Source organism: Carcharodon carcharias, chromosome 17 (genome assembly GCF_017639515.1).
Source record: "Carcharodon carcharias isolate sCarCar2 chromosome 17, sCarCar2.pri, whole genome shotgun sequence".
Taxonomy (NCBI): domain Eukaryota; kingdom Metazoa; phylum Chordata; class Chondrichthyes; order Lamniformes; family Lamnidae; genus Carcharodon; species Carcharodon carcharias.
Genome location: NC_054483.1, coordinates 108,417,873 through 108,435,411, shown reverse-complemented (window position 1 = coordinate 108,435,411; position 17,539 = coordinate 108,417,873). Strand labels below are relative to the sequence as shown.

The window sequence follows — 17,539 nt, the reverse complement described above, 5'->3', positions numbered from 1 at the left end:
TGGAGGAGAGAGTTCAAGATCTAAAGTTGTTGAACTCAATATTTAGTCCGGAAGGCTGTAAAGTGCCTAGTCGGAAGATGAGGTGCCGCTCCAGCACCTCATCTTCCGACTAGGCACTTTACAGCCTTCCGGACTGAATATTGAATTCAACAACCTTAGTTCTTGAACTCTCTCCTCCATCCCTACCCCCTTTCCGTTTCTTCACCCTTCCTTTTTTTTTCCAATAATTTATATAGATTTTTCTTTTCCCACCTATTTCCATTATTTTTAAATCTTTTATGCCCTGCTAGTCTTTCCACCCCACCCCCACTAGAGCTGTACCTTGAGTGCCCTGCCATCCATTCTTAATTAGCACATTCGTTTAGATAATATCACCACCTTCAACACCTCTTTGTTCTTTTGTCTGTGACATCTTTTGATTATCTGCTCCTATCACTGCTTGCTTGTCCCTACAACCATATCACCCCACCCCCCCGATTCTCTCCCCACCACCCCCCCACCTTAAACCAGCTTATATTTCACCCCTCTCCTAATATTCACTCAGTTCTGTTGAAGGGTCATGAGGACTCGAAACGTCAACTCTTTTCTTCTCCGCCGATGCTGCCAAACCTGCTGAGTTTTTCCAGGTAATTCTGTTTTTGTTTTGGATTTCCAGCATCCGCAGTTTTTTTGTTTTTATTGGAGCATTTCCTACAGTGTACAAAAATTTGCAGGGCTTTCCTTGGAATGTCAACGTTAATGGGGGTGGGGGGAGAAGGGGACAATGGTGTTATTATTTGCGAGGTAACATGCCAATGTTTTCAGGGAGCTCCCTCTGCACAGGCAAGATTGACACCACTTTAACGTATTGCTAACTAAAACAGATGCATATTACAAGCATATGCGCTCCATTTCAAGTGAAAACACAATAGAACATGTAATTTGCAAAGAAAGAAATGAACATAAAATAAAAGCTTAAAGTAAATTAAGCAAACGTGCATTAGGATTTAATTAATATTCAGATAAATGCACTAAAGTGTAGTCAGCTAGAGAGGGAGGTTTTAAGGATTTGAGGTGAGGTGAGGGAGAACAATCAGAATTCCTGCTCCTAATCACCATTTGGTGACCCCTGCTGGAAAATGAATGCTTGTTTAGATGTCGTGTGGAGATGAGATGGACTCAGCTGCGAGTCTGTCTTCCCCCTCCCATGGTTGAATACCTGCCAACAGTTATACATGAAAAATGTTCATGACATACTGCAGCATCTCATCCAAAACTACCCCTACCCAAACACCTTTCAGGAGAGAAGAAAACAAAATCTAAAACTTATTACCACAAACTTGCTGTGGCAGGGTTCAGTAGAAATGGATACTTTTGATTTATTTAAAAGCACAAGAAATAAAACCAGTATCACAGTTAACCACAGACATAGCCTGACAGCCATATTTATATACCACAAAACAATAATGATTATTGATTCACTTTATGTCGCTCACAACAAAACCTCATTTCATTTTTTTCTGAAGCATTGTTTCTTGTCAAAGTGCCGGAATTACATGGCTATAATTGGGCAACAGTCAGAATCTGTAACACTAGGAGCAATGATCAGACTTGATGCATTGGCTGCCACAACCTTGCTCAAACCAGTTATTGATCCAAGTTTCATTACCGAGGTCAATAAAGAAGGGGAAATATTTAAAAAAAAAGAAAATCTTCTCTGCTGACAGTCTCTGATACCCGATTCCACAAAAACTATTTCTTGCTGACAGCCCACTGACAAAATATATTTGAGCTCTCCTCTAATACGTCACATCAGCAGTTTGGAAAGAGCTTTGCTCAAATTCCTTACTTATTAATGGAGGGAATTGAAATAAACCAGGGGAAAGTTGACCCAATCGCACAATTAAAAACAAAAAAAAATCACCTTGAGAAAGAGCTCATTATCTTCAATATCACCATAGACATAAAAAAATTCCCAAATTCATTTTCTTAATTGGTTTAATTCAATTGTTTAGTGACCTTTCCAACGTTATTCCTAGAGCAACGGCTTGCATTGTTATGCAGTAGGACAGCAGCATTTGAGTTGACAGGTTTTAATGTTATATTGGGTAGCGCTCTTAATTCATCACCTGAACTTTCTTCCGCCAAGACTGAAAAACTCTGTAACTTTGATTTGAGAGTTTTGCAACGCTAAATGCTCTCTTCAGACAACTGAAGTTTTTGAAAGTGGGGAGGTGATGGGGGTGCTGGGCAGTAAGGTGGAGTGGGAGGAGGGCTATGATTGCATTGTTGGGCATTTCTGGCAGTTTAAAATAATAGTAGGAAAATGTTATTTACAGCTATTAAGCTTTATTGAATCTGTTAGACATCATTGTGATAAATGGAGAGAAGAATCAATATATAAATATAAGATAGTCAATAAAAATCCAATTGGGAATTCAGAAGAAAGTTCTTTACACAGAGTGGTGTTTTATTAATGGGGCAAAGAGTACAAGAGCAAGGTGGTTATGATGAACTTGTACAGCCTCAGCTAGAGTACCATGTCCAATTCTGGGCACTGCACTTCAGGAAGGATGTGAAGGCATTAGAGACTGTGCAGAAAAGATTCACGGGAAAGGTTCTAGACATGAGGAGCTTCAGTCATGAAGACAGACTGTTTAAGTTGTAACTGCTTTCCATAGAGAAAAGGTGGTGGAGAGGAGATTTGATAGAGGTTCAAAATCATGAGGGGTCTGGACAGGGCAGATAGGGAAAAACTGATCCCACTTGCGAAAGGATTGAGAATGAGAGGGCACAGATTTAAATTAATTCTTAAAAACAGCAAAAGTGATGAGTAAAAACGTGTTCATGCAGCGAGTGGCACTGCCTGAGACTATGATGGAGGGAGGTTCAATTGGAGCATTCAAAAGGGAATTAGACTGTTATCTGAAAGGGAAGAATGTACAGGGTTACGGGGAGAAGGCAGGGGAATGGCACTAGCTGAGTTGCTCATTTGGTGAGACGGTGCAGATATGATGGGCCAAATGGCCTCCTTCTGCGCTGCATCAATTCTGTGAATGTGGAACTTGCTACGCAGAGTAGTTGAGACGAATATTTCTGATATACATGCTGCCCCTTGGCAATATTATCCAAAGGCACGGCATTAGTTTTCACATGTATGCTTATGATACCCAGCTCTACCTCACACCACCTTTCTCGGCTCCTCCGCTGTTGCTAAATTATCAGACTTCTTCTCTGACTTCCAGTACTGGATGTGCAGAAATTTCCTCAAATATTGGGAAGACTGATGCCATTGTTTTCGATCCCAGCTCCAAAATCTGTTTCCCTAATTACGAACTCCATCCCTCTCCCTGGCAACTGTGAGATTAAGCCAATCTGTTTGCAACCTTGGTGTCACATCTGATTCTGAGATGAACTTCTGGCCTCATATTCGTGCTATCACTAAGACCACCTTTTCTCACCACCGTAACTTCGCTCAACCTTCCCCCCCACCCCCCCCCCACCCCGGCCTCAAACCTTCACCCTCAGCTCATCTGCTGCTGAAACCCTTATTCATGCCTTCGTTACCCCTAGACTTGACCATTCCAATGTACTCCTGGCTGGTCTGCCACATTCTACACTCTATAAATCTGAGCTCATCCAAAACTCTGCCGCCTGTGTCTTAACTCGCAGCAAGTCATATTCCCTATCACCCCCGTAATCACTCACCTACACTGGGTCCCAATCAAGCAAAGTATTTATTTCAAAATTCTCATCCTTGTTTTCAAATTCCTCCATATCCTCACCCCTCCCTATCTCTGTAACCTCCTCTAGCCCAAAGCCCTCCGAGATATCTGCACTCTAGTTCTGGCCTCTTGTGCATTCCCAAACATAAGTATTCCATGACTGGTGGCGGTGTCTTCAGCTCTCTAGGCTCCAAGCTCTGGAATTCCCTCCCTACACCTGTCTGCCTCACTTTCCTCCTTTACACCTACCTCTTTGATGAACCTTTTGGTCACCTGACCTAATATCTCCTCATGCAGCTGTGTGTCATACTTTGTTTTATAATGCTCCCGTCACTACATTAAAGGCGCTACATAAATATAAGTTGTTATTGTTGAATACTATAGGTGTATTTAACAGGAAGTTCAATAAATAACAAGGGAGAATGAAACGGAAGCTTATGCTGATAGGGTTAGATGAAAAGGGTGGGAGGAGATTCATGTGGAGAATAAACACCTAGACATCTGGAGTGAATGGCCTATTCCTATACGGAATAATCTAGATAATGCAGCTCTCTGACATTTTGTTACTGTATCCTCAGGCATTATGAGGAGCAGTTCAAATACAGCAGTGATTCAGACCTCCACCTCCTGTATCATCAGGAGGTTCTCAGCCTAAATGCTTAATCCAGAGTTTATAGGTGCATGAAAGTATCGGTACGAGCACCTGCCACACAGTCCTTGTGGAGACAAAGTCCCACCTTCACATCGAGAACAACCGCCATCGTGTTGTGTGGCACTACCAACGAGCTAAATGGGATAGATTTCGAACAGATCTAACAACTTAAGACTGCACACCTTGGGGCATTGTCAGCCATCAGCAGCAGCAGAATGGTACTCGAACACAATCTGTAACCTCATGGCCTGGTATATCCCCCACTCTACCATTACCACCAATCCAGGGGATCAACCCTAGTTCAATAAGAGTGTAGGAGGGCATGCCAGGAGCAGCACCAGGCATACCTAAAAATGAGGTGTCAACCTGGTGAAGCTACAACACAGGACTACCTGCATGCCAAACAGCATAAGCAACAAGCGATAGACACTGCCAAGCAATTCCACAACCAACGGATCAGATCTAAGCTCTGCAGTCCTGCCACATCCAGTCGTGAATGGTGATGGACAATTAAACAACTCACTGGAGGAGCAGGCTCCACAAATATCCCCATCCTCAATGGAGGAGGAGCCCGGCACATCAGTGCAAAAGATAAGGCTGAAGAATTTGCTACAATCTTCAGCCAGAAGTGCCGAGTGGATGATCCATCGCACCTTCCTCCAGAGGTCCCCAGCATCACAAGGTGCAAGTCTTCAGCCAATTCGATTCACTCCATCTGATATCAAGAAGCGGTTGAAGGCACTGGATATTGCAAAAGCTATGGGCCCTGACAATATTCCGATAGTAGTACTGAAGAATTGTGCTCCAGAAATTGCATTACTCCTAGCCAAGCTGTTTCAGTACAGTTACAACACTGGCATCTACCCAGCAATGTGGAAAATTACCCAGGTATGTCCTGTACACAAAAATCCAACCTGGCCAATTACCACAAATCAGTCTACACTTGCTCATCAGTAAAGTAACGGAAGGGGTCATCAACATTGCTATCAAGCAAAACTTTCTTAGCAATAACCTGTTCACTGATGCCCATTTTGGGTTCCGGCAGGTCCACTCAGCTCTTGACCTCATTACAGCCTTGGTTCAAACATGGACAAAAGTGCTGAACCCCAGAGGTGAGGTGGAAGTGACATGCCCTTGACATCAAGGCCACTTTTGACTGAGTGTGGCATCAAAAAGCCCTAATAAAACTGGAGCCAATGGGAATCAGGGGGAAAACTCTCCGCTGGTTGGAGTCATACTTAGCGCAACAGAAGATGGTTATGATTGTTGGAGGTCAGTCATCTCAATTCCAGGGCATCACTGCAGGATTTCCTCAGGGTAGTGTCCTCGGCCCAAACATCTTTAGCTGCTTCATCAATGACCTTCCTTCCATCATAAGATCAGAAGTGGGGATGTTTGCTGATGATTGCACAATGTTCAGCACTACTTGTGACTCCTCAGATACTGAAGCAGTCCATGTCCAAATGCAGCAAGACCTGGACAATATCCAGGCTTAGGCTGACAAGTGGCAAGTAACATTTGCTCCACCACAATGCCAGGCAATGACCATCTCCAACAAGAGAGAATCGAACCATTGCCCTTTGACATTCAATGGCATTACTATCACTGAATCCCCCACTATCAACATCATGGGGGTTACCATTGACGAGAAACTGAACTGGACTAGTCACATAAATACTGTGGTTACAAGACCAGACTCGGAATTATGCGATGAGTAACTCACCTCCTGACTCCCCAAAGCCTGTCCACCATCTATAAAGGCACAATTCAGGAGTTTTATGGAATACTCTCCACTTGCCTGAATAAGTGCAGCTCCAACAACAGTCAAAGAGCTTGACACCATCCAGGACAAAGCAGCCTGCTTGATTGGCACCCCATCCACAAATATTCACTCCCTCCACCACCAATGTACAGTGGCAGCAGTGTGTACTATCTACAAGATGCACTGTGAGAATTCATCAAGCCTCCTTAGGCAGTGCCTTTCAAACCCACGACCACTACCATCTAGAAGGGTACAATGGGATTTGCACCAACTAGAAGTTCCCCTCCAAGCCATCCACCATCCTGATTTTTAAATATATCACCGTACCTTCACTGTCACTGGGTCAAAATTCTGGAACTCCCTTCCTAACAGCACTGTGGATGTACCTACACCACATGGACTGCAGCAGTCCCATAAGACAACTCACAACCAAGGGCAGTTAGGGATGAGCAACAAACACTGGCAGTTCCAGCGACCTCCACACCCCATGAACGAATAAAAAATTACACTGGATTCAGACATGAATCCTGAATACATACATCATGCACCCTCAATGATGTAATCAACCGTGAGACTCAGTGGGGTTGGAAATCAAAGCTGCAGGGGCATCAGACAGCAGATCCAACAGCTGGCAAAACCCACTCCTCATCAATAAAATGCACTGGTCCACTTGCTTAATAGAAAATCAAAATTCTGTTACTCTACTTAATAGCGTACTGCTGAAGGCAGCTCGTAAAATTAAAAAGCCTCTAAGGGAAATTTCCTGTGTGCAGGAAGAAATTAGTACAATTTGCGATGAGATCATTCACTGGTTCATTGATAAATGTTCTAGTCCACAAAAGTGAATGAGGCCACTCAGTATGATACGTTACCTACCCAGGACAATCTCAACACATAAGCTTCAAATCATGGAAAAGTGTAATGACTGAGATGAATCCAGATTAATGAGCAATGTTGAGCTGCGGTCAATTATTTGAAATGAGTTCTGCACATTTCTGTTTAACCCCTGTCTATGTGGCAACTCAAGCTGGGGTATAACTCCACAAACGGTGACCACTCTCATCCAAGTGGCCATTCATCATCTGTGGGCCCAGAGAATGAATGCCAGTAGGTTTATTCACCACAAGAGGCACCTGAGTGGGGTTGGAGGGATGGGAAGCAAAGGATGCATCACAATCCTTGAACTTGCCCTATTCCACACATGCATACTTTCTAGCAGGAACCACTGATTTTGATTGCAAGTTGAACTCACACTAATTTTTACCTATCTCCAACCCAGTAATATTGAATCCTCGGTTTTTATTGCTCCGCCACTGGCGGGCATGCTTCCAGCTGCCTAGGCCCCAAGTTCTAGAATTCTCTTACTAAATCTCTCAACCTCTCTACCCGTCTCTCTCCCTGAAACTGCTCCTTAAAACATACCTCTTTGCGAAACTTTCGGCCACCAGTCCTAATAGCTCCTTGTATCTCGGTGTAAAATTTTACTTGATAACGCTTGTGTGTGGTACTTTGGGATGTTAAAGGATGTTATTACATTAAAGGCACTATACAAGCTGTTAGTGGTCAAGCTACATTACCAAGAATGTAATAAGATTTTGCTTTCTGCATTAAAGTCCAGTCAGTATGATGTAAGGTAGACATAAGGTAAAGTGCCATCTAAACTGTCCCAATAACGTGTCATAACTATTGTCTCATCACCAGCATCAGTTATTGCTTCACCATGACATTTCCACTTCCTAGACCTGACATCTTTATGACCATCTCAAAGTGAGATTGTCAATTTAATGTCAATTAACTATGAATTATGAGCATCATTGTGCTTTGGACTCATGTTTAATAGGAAGTAGGTTGAGACTGCCCCAGACTCATTATCAGTGAGAGGAGACAGTCATCCCATCAGTCTGGGTCAGATTCAAACCAAAGTCCCCAAGGTGAAAGGACAGCAAGCTATAAAGTCCTATAATTGATTGAGATAAGAGATGAACAACATTGCTAGGAAATTGGACTTTTTTTTGCACTTTGCATCTACTACATGCAGCAGCAGCACTAGTACAGAATGAATCTTGTATGTCCCAAACAATATCTGAACAACCAGTGCATATATGGACAAAAATGCGCCATTAGGACAGCATGATAATGTTTTCTCACATACTATGCTGTTTTTCTTACTTGTCCTAAAGGCCACTTCACCCCACTCAACACATTATAGGAATATGGTCCTCAATTACCTCACCCTCATTTATTGGGTGGGAGGCACAAAGAATAAACCACCTCTGAATCTATTACTCTCATCATCTATACCTAATGATGTCTGTTGATCTACCCTATTTCTCTCATTCATTTCAATCTGGTCTTGCCCCGTACTGTGGGGCTAAGCCCTTCACTGAAGTTCCGCAAAAATACATGGCTGCAGTTGACTCATACCATGTCCTCATTGCAATTACTGCCTCGTTGCAACTTGTGGGCAGATGGTGGGTTCTTGCGGGATTCACACTAAAATAGAATATCTTATGACTGTTATGTTTGAATTCCATTTTTGTATCTGGATTGGCCCGAACAGATCCTGCTCAAGTGTTCAATTTAGGAGGACTGATTTCAACTGATTTTTAAAAATCAGATCTTGTCACTGGGTGTGTTAAAACCAGGGGGTTTAAGAGCGAGCTTTGTTATTATGAAACGATACAGCATTTTGATTTTTAAAAATTTGAATAAGCACACAAATAGCAGATTTATATCATGAAAGATTCCTCATACATTGCGATACATAACTACATATAAATTATATTTACAGAGGCTTATGATATTGAAGCATCTCAAATGCTTTACACGATTAATTGCTTTTTTGGACAGTAGAGTAAGCAGATGCACAGGATGGCCGTATCTCCAAGGGTATGCCATAGAGGGTTGAGCCTATACCAAGAGGCCAATAGGATGCCAAAAGCTCCGATTCAAGGATGTTGTCAAAAGGGACTTGAAAGCCCTTAGCATGAATCACGACTCCAGCTGACAACCGATGCAAACTGCGACACCAGCTGTGGGCTATAGTGCATGACAACGTGGTTCCAGAAGCTCCAAAGCTGATGCCAGCCTTGAAAACAAGGTGTCAGCAGAGATCATCCCGCACCACCAGAAAAGGACAACTTCATGTGTGGTGCTTGTAGCAGACTTTACCTGTCCAGAATCGGCTTGTTCGACCATTAAAATGATCTCATTTGATTGTGCCAAAATTCTGAGGCTGCATCCTCATCATCTCTCACAGATGGGAAGACGCCAGTCAAGGATGCAGGCATCAAAAGGCAACTTTGACACTAGTGTTTACAATTCAAACTATTCCGCAGTTTGAGGAAAATAGATCCCTCTAAGCTAATACATACCTTTTCTTTGACACTTGTTTCATACTGAAACAACACAATCAAAATCACAAATGACATTCGATATGACTGTGAAAGGTAAACTATCCTCCTTGTCCTTTTCAGCCTGTCAGCAGCCTTTAACATCATGGCATCATCATTCTCTTCCATCGCCTCTCCACTGTCATCTAGCTGAATGGGACAGCTCTCAGCTGGTTCCATTCTTATCTACCTAACCGCAGGCAGAGAATCACTTGAAATGGATTCATTTCCCACTCTTGCACCCTTACCTCTGTGTTCCCAAGGGTCTATCCTTGGTCCCTTCCTACTCATCTACATGCTGCCCCCTGTTGCATCATCCACAAACACTGTCAGTTTTCACAGATATTTTGATGATACCCAGTTCCACCTCATCACCATCTCTCTCGACTCCTTCACTCTTGCTAAATTATCAGATTGTTTGTCCAGCACCCACTACTGGATAAGCAGAAATTTCCTCTAACTAAACACTGGGAGCAACAAACCCTCCATCTTTGGCCCAGTTACAAACTCTGTTCCCTAGCTACCAACTCCATCCCTCTCTCTCACCAGCATGTTCGCAACCTTGTCATAATTTACCCAGAGACGAGCTTCCATCCACAACTCAGTGCCATCATTAAGGTTGCCTATTTCTACCATAACATCACCCGACTCTACCCCTGATTCAGCTCATTTGATGCTAAAGCCCTCATCTTTACTTCTGTTACCTCCAGACTTACCTACCCCTTGCTAGTTTCTCACATTCGTGCCCCTGTAAATCGAGATCATCCAAAACTCTTGTTGCCCATATTCTTACACTTATTCCTATTCACCTATCCTTGTGTTCACTACAAGCAAAGCCTTGTTTTTAAAATCATCATTGTTTTCAAATCTCTCCCTGGGCCTTGCCTCTTCCTATCTCTGCAATCTTCTCCTGCCCCACACCACTCAGATCTCTCCGCTCATCTAATTTTGTCCTCTTGCGCATCCCTGATTTTTAACTGCCCCACCAATGGCAGCCATGCCTTTAGCTGCCTGAGCCCTACGCTCTGGAACTCCCTCCATAAACCTCTCCATCTCCCTTCATTTAAGGGCCTCCTTAAAACCTTTCTCTTTGACCAAGCTTTTGGCTATCGGCCCTAATATCACCTTTCATAGTTAAGTGGCAAATTTTGCTTCATAACGCTCCCGTATCACCTCAGGACGTTTATGTTAGATGGATGAATAATTGATTTACTAAAAAATTATCATGGCAGCAGATGCCAAATTGTGATGACGGTACAAATAAAATATGATCCTAATTCATGACATAGTTATAGACCGTCATTAAAATCAAAGTATGAAATAAAAAGACTGCACAATTATGATCATTTCAGCATACCATTAATTACAATATGTTGCAAAATGCAGGGTTCCTTAATTCACAAAATAGAAATAAAAGGTCTTAAAGTACAAAGATTGTAAGTTGTCAGCGTTCCCTCAGTACTGCACTAGTGTCGGACAGATTTTATATTTGAGTCTCTTGAGTAGGACTTGAATCCACAGTCCTCTGACTCAAAGGTGAGAACATAAAAGCTAGCAGCAGGACTAGGCAATTCAGCCCCTCGAGCCTGCCCCGTCATTCAATACAATCATGGCTGATCTCATTTTGGCCTCAACTCCAATTTCCCGCCCTCTCCCCATAACCTTTCAACCCGTTACTAATTAAAAATCTATCTATCTCCTCTTTAAGTTTATTCAGCATCCCGGCATCCACTGCACTCTGGGTTAGTGACTTCCACAGATTCACGACCCTTTGAGAAAAGTAATTCCTCCTCATCTCGGATTTAATCTACCACCCCTTAGCCTAAAACTATGGCCTCTCGTTCTAGAATGCCCAATAAGGGGAAACATCCGCTCCACATCTACTTTGTCATCTACTTTAGCATCTTATATACCTCAATTAGATCTTCTCTCATTCTTCTAAACTCTAGTGGGGGTGTTACCCACTGAACCATGCCTGACACAGGCCACTTTAACCTAACCTGCGGGGTAGAAATGGACAGAGTTGGGTCAGCCGATGGTTCTTGGGAGAATAAAATCAAACAGGGCATTGAATGCTGAAATGTGCTAATGCTCAGGTTGGAATGTGTTTAAAAAAAAGGGCCAGATGACATGAAATGAGTGATTCGTTAGTATTTATCAACATCATCTAAATGTTGAGATAACTATCCGGAAATATATTTTGTAGCACAGATATAAAATATGTAACCATAACATATCAAACATTTGAATTTGCTCTAACTAATGACTATCAGTAAAAAGATCTGTGGAAGGAAATAGAGGCCTTTGGAATGTGGATCATCGAATCATATGTTAATAATTCCATAAACAGACCATAAGACCAATGAAGAGATGCCTGAAATCACAAGAACAAAAAGAATTAAAAAGTCACATCCAGAAAAGAAAACGTCAGTATTTCGACCATTTGATCAGACCTGAAAAACTACAGTGATCTCTTCTCGAAGGCAAGGTGGAGGGCAGCAGAAAGAGGGCTCGGCCTGGATTGGATAACGGACATCACAGAGCGATTGTAGACGAACCAAGTTGGATGTGAGAAAATGGCGCAAGACAGGTGAACATGACGTACCCTGACAGAAGATCTCCTGTCAGGAGTAGCTACAAGCAGCAGCAGCAATGTCACAACAAATTCATTTACTTAGGAAGATGCTACATATGTCTTCAATTGTCCCTCCCTAAACCTCTCCACCTCTTTTATCTCCCTCACCTCCTTTCAGATGCTCCTTAAAACTCATCTCTTCGACAAAACTTTTAGTTACCCACCCTAACATCTCCTCCTTTGATTCATTCTCAATTTTTGACTGACTGTGCTTCCATGAAGTGCCTTGAGGTGTTTTTCTATGTTAAAGTTATGACAGTCTAAATTGTTTAATACTGAAAACACTACAATTGGCTTCAGTGATGAATGAAAACTGGGTGAGTGTTCCCCTTCCTCACTCTAACCCAGTGTTGGGAGTATGCTCACACACTGACAAAGGGTTTGAAGAGAGCCCACCCTGGCTGTGACAGTCCCACTGAAGAACAGCCTGCCAACAATTCCTGACTGTGCTTGGCCAAATAACCAATGTACCAGAAAGTGGCCAATCACTATGAAAGCATAGCACAGCACAAGAGGAGAGCAGACTACTGATTGAGGAGTGGGGGTTTAGTCTTTCTAACTTTGTTTTAGGAATCCAGATCAATGTACAAGCCTAAAACTAACAAGATGTCCATAAATGCAACAATTCAAATGGTTTTGCATGTTTGTGGAGGAAAAAAATGGGTGGTCGCATGAGCAATAGTAACCTGAGCAGCTGAAACATCGAAGGAGAGCTGTACAATTATAGCTACACAATCTGCAAGTTCTGATATTAGAATACACAGCTTTAAAACAGATAGAATTTGCAGCAGTATTAACAAGGGGCAAAACTGCCTTGCATACCATATGAAAAATCCATACATTTTATTGGATTCCTGATGAAGATGATGATTATGGGTAATTCAAGGATAATTATCACAAACATGATACTATCAGAGAAAATAGATTAATAATGATGCCTGTATTTAGAATTAGGAAGGTGGGTAAAGTTTTACGGGAGTGATAATGTTATGCAATATTTTGCATTATTCCAACTTAATGATAAGCCTCAGGAGTTACTGATACTCCAGTATGCCAAATGCATAGTTTTCAAACTCATCAGCTTTTACAGTAAGGTACGGTACTGTGTTTTGGTGCCTCATTCATTGCATAGCAATTCAGTAAGTTCAGCTGGTTGGGGAACAAAAAAAAATATTTTTGTGACCAAGAAGAAAATGTCATACAGCCTTGCAGCCTTTGACAAACACTTGACCTGTTCTAACCATGAACATAATGCTCACAGCTACTTGAAACTCTTCTTCGATAGTTAGATGCAGCAAGAAACATAAGAACATAAGAACTAGGAGCAGGATTAGGCAATTCAGCCCCTCGAGCCTGCCCCACCATTCAATACGATCATGGCTGTTCTTATTTCAGCCTCAACTCCAATTTTCCGCCCTCTCCCCAAAACCTTTCAACCCGTTACTAATTAAAAATCTGTCTATCTCCTCCTCAAGTTTATTCAGCGTCCTGGCATCCACTGCACTCTGAGGTAGCAAATTCCACAGATTCACGACCCTTTGAGAAAAGTAATTCCTCCTCATCTTGGATTTAAATCTACAACCCCTTAATCTAAAACTATGGCCTCTCGTTCTAGAATGTCCCACAAGGAGGAACATCCGCTTCACATCTACTTTGTCTATCCCGTTTAGCATCATATATACCTCAATTAGATCTCCTCTCATCCTTCTAAACTCTAGTGAGTATAGGCCTAAACTGCTCAATCTCTCCTCAGAAGACAAGCCCCGCATCTCTGGAATCAATTTAGTGAACCTCCTCAGAACCACCTCCAATTCAACTACACCCTTCCTCAAGTTATGGGACCAAAGCTGTGCACAGTACACGAGGTGCAGTCTCACCAATGCCTTGTACAGTTGCAACAACACTTCCCTATTTTTATACTCTATTTCTTTAACAATAAATGCCAAAATTCCATTTGCCTTCCTTATTACCTGCTGCACCTGCATACTAGCGTTCAGCAGTTCATACACGAGGACACCCAGATCCCTCTGCACTGAAGCATTCTGAAGTTTCTCTCTATTCAAATAATAAGTTGTCTTTTTATTCTTGTGATCAAAATGGATAACCTCTCACTTATCCAAGTTTAACTCCATCTGCCAAATTTTGGCCCATTCACCCAATCTGTCCATATCCATTTGTAAATTTATTTCTTCATTGCAACTTACTTTCCCACCTATTTTGGTGTCATCTGCAAATTTAGCTATAGTTCCTTCTATCCCTGAGTCCAAGTCATTAATTTGGATTGTAAATGGTTGGGGCCCAAGGACCGAACTCTGTAGCACTCCACTAGTTACAGCTTGCCATTCAGAAAAAGACCCATTTATCCCAACTCTCTGCTTTCTGTGGTTAGCCAATCATATATCCAAGCTAATATATTACCCCTAACTCTGTGAGATCTTATCTTGTGCTTTAATCTTTTGTGCGGCATCTTATCAAAGGCCTTCTGGAATTCCAGATATACAACATCTACAGGATCCCCATTATCCACTTTGCTTGTCACATCTTCAAAGAACTCTAGCAAATTAGTCAAACACAATTTACTCTTCAAAACACCATGCTGACTCTGATTGCATTTTGATTTTTCAAATGCCCCATTAATACTTCCTTAATAATGGATTCCAACAATTACTCCAACGACAGACGTTAAACTAACTGGTCTATAGTTTCCTACTTTCTGCCTCCCCTCCTTTTTGAATATTAGCATTTTTCCAATCCACTGGAAACTGAGGCAAAATATTGATTAAGCGTCTCTGCCATTTCTGCGTTCCCCACTATTAACTCCCCAGTCTCATCCTCCAAGGGACCAACATTCACTTTAGCTACTCTCTTTCCTTTCACATACTTGTAGAAATTTTTGCTATCAGTTTTTACATTTTGCACTAATTTTCTTTCGTAATTTACCTTTGCTCTTTTTATTTTTTTAGTAACCCTTTGTTGATCTTCAAAAGTTTCCCAATCTTCCAGCCTGCCACTGACCTTCACAATTTAGTATGCCTTAGTTTTTGCCTTTAAGTTATCTTTAACTTCCTTGCTTAGCCATGGATACTTTTACTCCCTCTTACCATCTTTCTTCCTCATTGGGATATATTTTACTTGGGAGAAATTGAATATTTCCTTAAATATCTGCCACTGTTCATCAACTGTCCTACCTTGTAGTCTTCCTGTCCAGTCCACTTGGGCCAAATCTGCCCTCATATCTATGTAGTTACCTTTGTTTAACTCCAGAACACTAGTGTGGGACTCAAGTTTCTCACTCTCAAACTGAAATTGAAATTCTAAATGCTATGATCACTCTTCCCTTGAGGATCCTTTACTATGAGATTATTAATTAATCCCATCTCATTACACAAAGCCAAATCCAGAATAGCCTGCTCCCTGATTGGTTCCACAACATATTGCTCCAAGAAACAATCTCTAATACACTCTCCCTCAAGGCTACCCTTGCCAATTTGATTAGTCCAGTCTATATGCATATTAAAATCACCCATGATTATTGCTGCACCTTTCTTACACGCTCCCAGTATTTCCTGGTTTATACTGTGCTCTACTGCTAAACTACTGTTTGGGGACCTATAGATTACTCCCACCACGGACTTCTTTTCCTTGCTTTTTTTTATTCCTACCCAGACTGACTATACGTCTTGCTCTCCAGTGCCTATATCATTCCTCACTATAGCACTGATCTCTTCCTTTACTAACATAGCTACATCACTCCTTTTCTTTCCTGCCTATCCTTCCAAAACACTGAGTACCCTTGCATATTCAACTCCCAAACCTGTTCTTCCTGTAACCATGTTTCAGTAACCGCCACCAAATCATACCTATTTATCTCTATTTGCGCTGTTAACTCATCTGTTTTATTCCAAATGCTACATGCATTCAGATACAAAGCCTTTAAGTTTGTCCTATTGTCAATTTTCCCTACTCTTATATGATTCTTTGGTGCAAAATGGAGTTCACACAATCTGTCCCTTCCTTTCACCTTTTGATAGTAATCAGCCTAATCACTAACCTGCACTCTTACCCTCTCCTTAAACTTTTATTTTTTATATTTCCATGCAACTGAACCCTCCCCCCCACTATTTAGTTTAAAGTCCTATCTACAACCCTAGTTATGCGATTTGCCAGGACATTGGTCCCAGCATGATTCAAGTGTAGCCCGTCAGACACAATGTTAAATGATTACCCGGGCACACAAACTGATGCCATTAGACAGTGTTGGTGTAAAACTGAGCAAAAACAGTGTAACAAGTAGCATAATAAAGCAGAAAATTGTGCTGGGTGGTCGTTCAATCACATTTGATCACACTCAACCGTTTTTTGGACAAAATGTTAAACCAAAGTCTCCTCCATCTGATCAGCTGGAGGTCCCATAGCATTACTTGAAGGGTGAGGAGTTCTCCTGCTCAACATTCCTCCCTTAGCCAACAGTAGAAAAGCACAGACAAACTGATCATTCATCTCCTTGCTCTTTGTGGGATGCTCCTGGCACAAAATGGCCACGCGTTTGCCTATACAATAGATACTGCACTCCAAGAAATAATTAATTGAAGCACTGAGGTGTTTTAAATGATGTAAAATGCTGTACGAATACTAACATTCATTTTAGAAATAAAAATTCTGACAATAACCCTCCAGAGAAACAAAGCTGCACTCAACACAAACATTTCGCAGAAGCCGAGTGGTTAGAGGAGAAAGCGGGGAGGAATGGAAGGATCCAAGAAATGCCCTGTAGAGAGGGCAGAGGCCTTTTGGAACAGAGGTACTGAGTGGGAACCAATGCTGGGCTTTTGAAAATTGGAATATGTTAAAAATGCTCCATGGTCTTGCTCCACCCTGCCTCTGCTGTTTTCTTCCAGTTTATGCCCCAGTACATCTTTCACCCCACTTCAACATTTAGTGGAAGAACCTTGAATAAACATATCAGGAACTTTTTTAAACCCTCCCACCTCTCTCCATACCTTCAAAAGTTTCCTCAAAACCTACCTCTTCAAGCCATGCTCCTGTCAGCTCACTTAACCGCTCTCCCACTTTGCTGCTTGTTGAATCTTGATCCTTGTCAAGGGTCTTGGGATGTTTGTTACATGAAAGATACTATCCAAGTGCAAGCTGTTAAACTGAGGTCTGGGAAGCTTTCCCTAACTATAAATAGAAAGGGCTGCAGGGACATCTACTGTACCATGCAAATAGGTATGCACTGGTGAATAAGGACAGACACTAAACCTTTGCAGATATGACAGATATTTTGTCCCAAATGGGTTTGGAGAATATGCTTCAGTTATGACTGTTCAGCAATTTTCCAGCTCACTTAAACTTTTATTAATAATCTAGCTCTCTGATGCCCTGGTAAATATA

At 41.8% G+C, this 17,539-nt stretch overlaps 1 protein-coding gene across 1 annotated transcript in view; it reads right to left on the bottom strand.

Annotated features, from left to right (window-relative positions):
* The window catches only part of r3hcc1l (R3H domain and coiled-coil containing 1-like), a 134,457-nt gene that overhangs the window by 78,783 nt on the left and 38,135 nt on the right, over window positions 1-17,539 (bottom strand). The window lies entirely within an intron of this gene.